The sequence below is a fragment of the Vicia villosa genome, linkage group LG1 (assembly GCF_029867415.1).
Source record: "Vicia villosa cultivar HV-30 ecotype Madison, WI linkage group LG1, Vvil1.0, whole genome shotgun sequence".
NCBI classification, from domain to species: domain Eukaryota; kingdom Viridiplantae; phylum Streptophyta; class Magnoliopsida; order Fabales; family Fabaceae; genus Vicia; species Vicia villosa.
In genome coordinates, this window is record NC_081180.1 from 175,535,664 (window position 1) to 175,542,727 (window position 7,064).

Here is a 7,064-nt window from a genome sequence, read left to right on the forward strand (position 1 = left end):
ACCTCTGCCACGTACCCTCGGTGAGTATCCAAGTACATATATGTCGAAAGACTTGCACAAGCACACCGCACGATGAATTCGGGTCATTCCTATATGGAATTCCACCCGAGATGAGTTAAGTTGTACCATTGCCTACGTGGCATTTACAACCTCATCACCAAGCACGCCAGTGAGTTACCAAGTGGGAAACGCCATTAAAGACCCCGGTCTTGCTTCCACTGCAATGGTATTCATCCTCTGTACGCAGGTGAGTAAACAGGTGCAATATGTCCTTTTCGACGTACAAGCCCACCGGGCGAAAGCCTAGTAACATTGTCTAATTGACGTTACTAGAGGCAAGTAATTCAGTGATTGCCTATATGGCATCACCCACTTACCATACTAATCACGCAGGTGAGTTACCAAGTGGGAAACGCCATTAAAGACCCTCACTTGCTTCCACCGCAATAGTAGCTCAGGTAACGCAAAATATACGGATATAGACACGTATATACAATAGGCATAAAAGCCAAATCATCCATGGTATATAATACATATCACAAACGCCACACGGCTACCAATGGGCATCCACATAGTGGGTAAACAGGGTTTACTATCCTAGTAGTACGGTTATACTCCGATTCACGCATATTCAACCAAATCAAGTTCACAAAATCAAGCATCCGAACGTCCAACCGGAACGACGGGAAAACAATTTACATTGTATTATATGCACATAGTATTAGACAAAGACCATCGTATAAATATCATGTCATTTGTACATACTCGTCACATGTGAGTTAAATATGTTTCGATCATCGAATATATGAAACATAATCAGACCATATAATTATTTAGAACATACATGGACACACATTAGTCTCATAACAAAGAGGCTTCTGATTCCCGACATGGAATGGAACCGCACTCGGGGAATTAAACATACATTTCTTAATTCTAATGTTAATCCAATATCATGTAACTAAAAATCCATTTGCCATAACTTTTAAATCAATTAAAAGCATTATATCTAAGCATATTCATAAAGATCATTAAAAGACCTTTCCAACGCTTCCGACCGGGCTTCGTTTCGAGTTGTAGAACTCAAGTTATGGTCGAAACAATAAAGGAATAATTTTCTGTCAGGTGCAATCGATTTGCACCAGTGTGCAATCGATTGCTTGCTGAACCAGAAGCGCAGAATGCCAATTTTTCACAGTGCAATCGATTTGCACTGGTGTGCAATCGATTGCTCACTGAACCAGAGCCAAAAATGACATTTTTACTACATAAGATCAGTTCTAACACTTTCTAATCCATTCCAATCCGAACCCTAACATGTAAAAGCAATTAATACATGTATTATCACTTCAAGAACACATACTCCATCATTAATAAAGCATGCAACAACAATTGATCATTCTAACCCTTGTTCCCAAACATGCAATTGATCACAAAACCCCAATTCTTACCCAAGTTCTAACTATGGAACTCACCTCAAGAACAAATTCTGAACTTGGTGAAGATGGTGATGGAGATTATGATTTGGTAGATTGAGAATGGAGATGATGTTGATTACCAAACCAAGCTTGATTCCTGAAGCCAAAATCCTCAAAATCTTCTACCAATTGCACATGCATGCTTTTGGTGGAGCTTGAGTCCACACTTCCTCTTCCTTCTTCCTTTCACGTTTCCACCCCTTTCTTTCTTCTTTCTCTAAATTCTGATTTCTACAAGTCTAACAAGCCCTTTCTTGATGATATACTTACCTTTTGGACCAACAAGCCCCTTTAACTAAATGGTATTTACCATCTTGCCATTTAGTCCACTTCTAACTAAACTTATTAGTTATGCTTATAATATATATTCCATCTATGTCATTTGCACCTCTTGTTGCATAGCTTAGTGACCTCTACCACTCATATGTCAATATCTCTCTAGTGTAATTTGGGTTGTTACATTCTCCCCCCTTAAAAATAGAATTCGTCCTCGAATTCTTTCCAATCATTAGGAAAACAAGCTTCTAACATCTTCTTCCAATGAGGGGATAAATGTTCCTTACATCCCGTCTCCGGATAAACCTCATGACTTCGTTAAAAGTTGTTCCTTCCAAGAAACACACCCACCTACACTTGCGTACGAACATTCTTGACTGGGATCTTAGACTTTACACAACACAACTCTTCTAATACTCTACCTTTACATACCTGGGAATGATCCCTCCGAGGTTCATAACCTTACTTCTTCGCACGGAATCTTCATAGCTTAAATATTTCGGGAAATCTACTCTGGTCGTACAATTCCCATCTGAAATGTCTGCCAAGCTCAACCCTACTCAACATAAGCCACAAACTTACCACATCCTTCCCTTAGTTTCATTCATTATCTCTAATCCATACATTTCTGTTGTGACGTCTCCTATTAATGACGACATTTTAGATTTACTTCCAAACGAATCCATAAGGTGTCATGCAGATGCCTGTTAAATTCCTCAGTCCGAAATTCTGATTCCCAAATGCTCACATTGGCTTATTCCAAGCCTAACGTCTTCATACAACAAAACTCTTACTTCAATCCTTGTTTCATCCTTAGACAAAATATCTGCCACTACTACATGCAGATGTATAATTCTGCAATAAAATCCTTGGTATCCAATAACTTAACACAAAGTCCTCCAGACAAAGGAATGAACTCTTACAGCGGTCCTGCAATCATCATCCAAGTGTTCACACTCGCTCACAAGTGCACAAGACGTATCCACGACGAGTCTTTGTTAAGAAGCATCCTTTACTTGACTTCCTCATTCCAATGGTCACTATACTCACAAACTCGACTGTCGATCAGGGGATATTGATCAAACGTGAATCATGAAGCCTCCTCTAAACTAGTCCACCAACATTACCTCTCAAGATTCTAGCGGATCACTGAGAGACAGGAACAAACGAAACATCGCTCCAGGGAGTTCTGTTAGGAAGATATCTCTATTCCAACAAGAAATCTTTCAGGTAGTCCATCCATACCCTCTACATACTTATCTGATTCTTCCTATCCGTTGCGCTACTCTGATATCTACCAGTCACACACTCCTTGGAATCCTCCGAAACACACTTCGTCCATGGTTCACTCAGTTCCATTACTACACCATACTTAGTCTTTCAGTAGAAACAGTTCCTTCTCGGCATTTGTCCAAATACAACACGTGCCAGAACCTTTAACACACTCATCTCCCACTACTCTCCGAGGTTGAGTAATCCCCAAAATCAAGTCACTAACTTTTCCATCATTCTGGATTAAGTCCACTTGAAAACAACTTGGTCCACATGTTTCAGTTCAAGAACTCCTAAATCCAAATGCTTTCTCTGAGTACAAGTTTGCCTTATCTTACCGACTTCCACATCTTAGAGCTGCCACGATAACTCTTCCTTAACATGCGACTTCATACCGTTGGTGTGATAATACTTATAATAACCCACGCGACTTGACTAATGTAATAATCCTTTCTTAGTCGTACTTCAATCACGTTGTCCTCCAATGCCTTTCTTCTCTGAATCTGACACAAAGATGACTTCTTCGGTTTTGTTCCCTAATGCAACATTTCTAACTGCTAAGGTGTAGTTACAAAACAAGAGATCATACTCTGTGCCTTGGACATCTCCCTTCGAAATTCCACGACACTCCCAAAACTAATGTGCCTCTACTTTTCCAAGTTCGGCATTTCTACGTTACTGAGGACCTACTAATACTCCTCTAGGTACATCCCACATTGAGCTAATCCGAAAATACGCTTTATCCACTCCAACATCGTTCACCAAGGTTATATAATAACCACACATTGTGTAGTCCAGGATACTCTATTCACACATATCTCATATCTCGGACACTCACGCACAAAGGTTTACCAATCTGACAGATTTAAAACATCCACGATGCCAGAACCTAAAATTCTCACGTGACCAAGACTACCCAAGGTATCCTCATAGGCGTAAATTTAGAATCCAATCCATCTCATGGTCACCCACTCGCATAACCCTGAATCATTGAGTGCAACATATGAATCCTTATCTCACCAACCTCATGAGAGTTTCGGGTTCGTGTCTCACGAGTGCCAAATCGGGATCCCACCTCGAGTTTCAGATCAACACTGCCTCATAGTCGTGCTTCACTGTTTCTGAAGCTGCTCTCCAACAAACTATCTCAATCGCGCTCCCAAATGCAACGTTTCTAATGTCTTGAGTTTGACCATGATACAATAAATCATACTCCACGCTTCTGCTTATTGATACTGACAATGGTTGCCTCTGAGAGTCTATACGTACTCTCCTAGGCTCATCACATGTTGGCTATCTCAGAATACACTCTATCCATTCCAACACTGCTCACCAATGGTAGATGCTATCCAAACAATACATCGGCCAAGAGATAACAACTTCACATAAGTCCCACCATTGGAATTCATGCACCCTCGCCACTTGCCACTTTACGAAACAAGAAACATCTACAAGGGATCATCTAACATCATCCACGCAGTTACGACCACTTAGCACCCCCATAAGCATAGTACTACAACTTGGTATGTCCTACTATTGCCTGATAGTTAACTACTACCTAGTACGACACATGGGTCCTCGTAACGCCTACCTTAAGAGAATTCGAGTTTGCGTCTTACGAATACCAATCAGAAACTTGCCTTAAGCTCTGGGTCAACACTGTCCTACATCTGTCAGATCTCGTGTACGATAGCAATACTGTGGCGTTATACCTGTCTTGTAGTACTAATCATGATGGTCCCACTCTGAAGCCATGTAGTCACGCAACCTACTCTACAGCGTATAACGATTTTCACTCATATCCTATAGTCACGGTCGACAATGTTTGGACAGGAATCTGTTAAGTTCATCACTATTCAAAGCCTTCCAACCACACTCCTTAGAAAGCTAAAACCTAGGAGTGCTTCGCGCTCAGGGTTCACTTACTAGGAACAATAAGCTAGATCATAATGGATAAGATTTCGGTTCGAATTGTTATGTCATGCGCGTACCCACTTGCACAGTGCATGCATAAGAAATTCTATGAATAGCTCTTCGCATAGGAATACCAAGGTTCAAACAGTCAATACGACTTCAATCATCCTACGAATACTTCGGAATGACACTAGTTTCCATTCATCTAAATACCCAATACCAAGCGCAGTTCTGTGGTATCTCTCGGGGTTAGACAAATCATAACTAGTACGAACCTTAGCTACAACACATCTCGGTTTCACTTGCTTCAACTGTCGCCTAGCGTAGTTCTAGAACTCATTCACAGGTTAGCAAAAACGGGAGTATAGTAGCTCTTCCCCTAAACGAGTATCCAACTTTTTCCCAATTAGAGACTGACATCTTTACTCTTCCAACGATTCTTTATTGGGTAATTCACACACAACTTACGGCTTACCGAAATGACTTGGAGTGAAACATCACGTTCATCCAAGTACTGCCCACATTATAGTAACCAGGAGATTTAGACTACTTCGCTAAAATTCCCAAAAGTCTTACATCTGACAGGTTCTCAAAACATATTTGCCACTAGCATCGCGATCGGACAACAACTTTCTAATAGCCCCTGACTTCACTCCATCTTAGAATTCCTTATTATAATCCTACTCAAGTTCTTCACGAAATTTACTCCAATACTATCTGGATCCAGATGAGGTCTCACTTCGCCCCATCGGATCTCAGAAAATCCCGACGACTTAGATCTCTACCATGACAAGGTCGTCAACTACTTCAGCTCAAGTCACTTTGGATCTTACGCGTCCTCGTGGTGGCTCCACCACGATCTCATCTATCGCATATACAGTCACTGAGCTGGCCAGGCTCAATGAATGGATACTACGATAGTAAGAATCGGGCGAGCAACACACACATGTGAGGGAGAAGAGAATTGCTAGTGATGTCTCATGGCAGGGACAAGAATCGACCTGCTCTGATACCAACTGTAGCACCCCGTACATATATGTCTAGAATAATATGCGGTGATGCTATAAATGGTACAAGAAACATACATAAGCGATAAAGAAAAGAAATTAAAATCATATACAACTCAAATATCCAACTGAAAACGTATATGACTGGCTTGTCTTCAACAATGCACAACAGAAAAATAACGTCTGACTAGGTCTTCCTGCCAATTACTTGTCCACGGTCTTCAAGGCAGTCCATCAAGCAATCCATCTACTTCTAACCTGTTCCTGAAAAATAATAATTGGAATGGGGTGAGATTACTAAATCTCAGTGAGTTCCCCTATCTTACGGGTTCGCTCGGTTCTACAAGGTGCATGCAAACAAACAGATTCACCGAGAATCCAGGTTTCCTCACGGTCTGGTACAAGTACATACAAGGATACACCACCATTGGAAGTCCCTTAACTATCCAAGGAGGCGTTCAATAAGACAACAATTCACAATATGCAAACTCACATCCTTATGTGAGGAATCAAGGAGTTATACCCATCTGACTAGGCTACCTCTGCCACGTACCCTCGGTGAGTATCCAAGTACATATATGTCGAAAGACTTGCACAAGCACACCGCACGATGAATTCGGGTCATTCCTATATGGAATTTCACCCGAGATGAGTTAAGTTGTACCATTGCCTACGTGGCATTTACAACCTCATCACCAAGCACACCAGTGAGTTACCAAGTGGGAAACGCCATTAAAGACCCCGGTCTTGCTTCCACTGCAATGGTATTCATCCTCTGTACGCAGGTGAGTAAACAGGTGCAATATGTCCTTTTCGACGTACAAGCCCACCGGGCGAAAGCCTAGTAACATTGTCTAATTGACGTTACTAGAGGCAAGTAATTCAGTGATTGCCTATATGGCATCACCCACTTACCATACTAATCACGCAGGTGAGTTACCAAGTGGGAAACGCCATTAAAGACCCTCACTTGCTTCCACCGCAATAGTAGCTCAGGTAACGCAAAATATACGGATATAGACACGTATATACAATAGGCATAAAAGCCAAATCATCCATGGTATATAATACATATCACAAACGCCACACGGCTACCAATGGGCATCCACATAGTGGG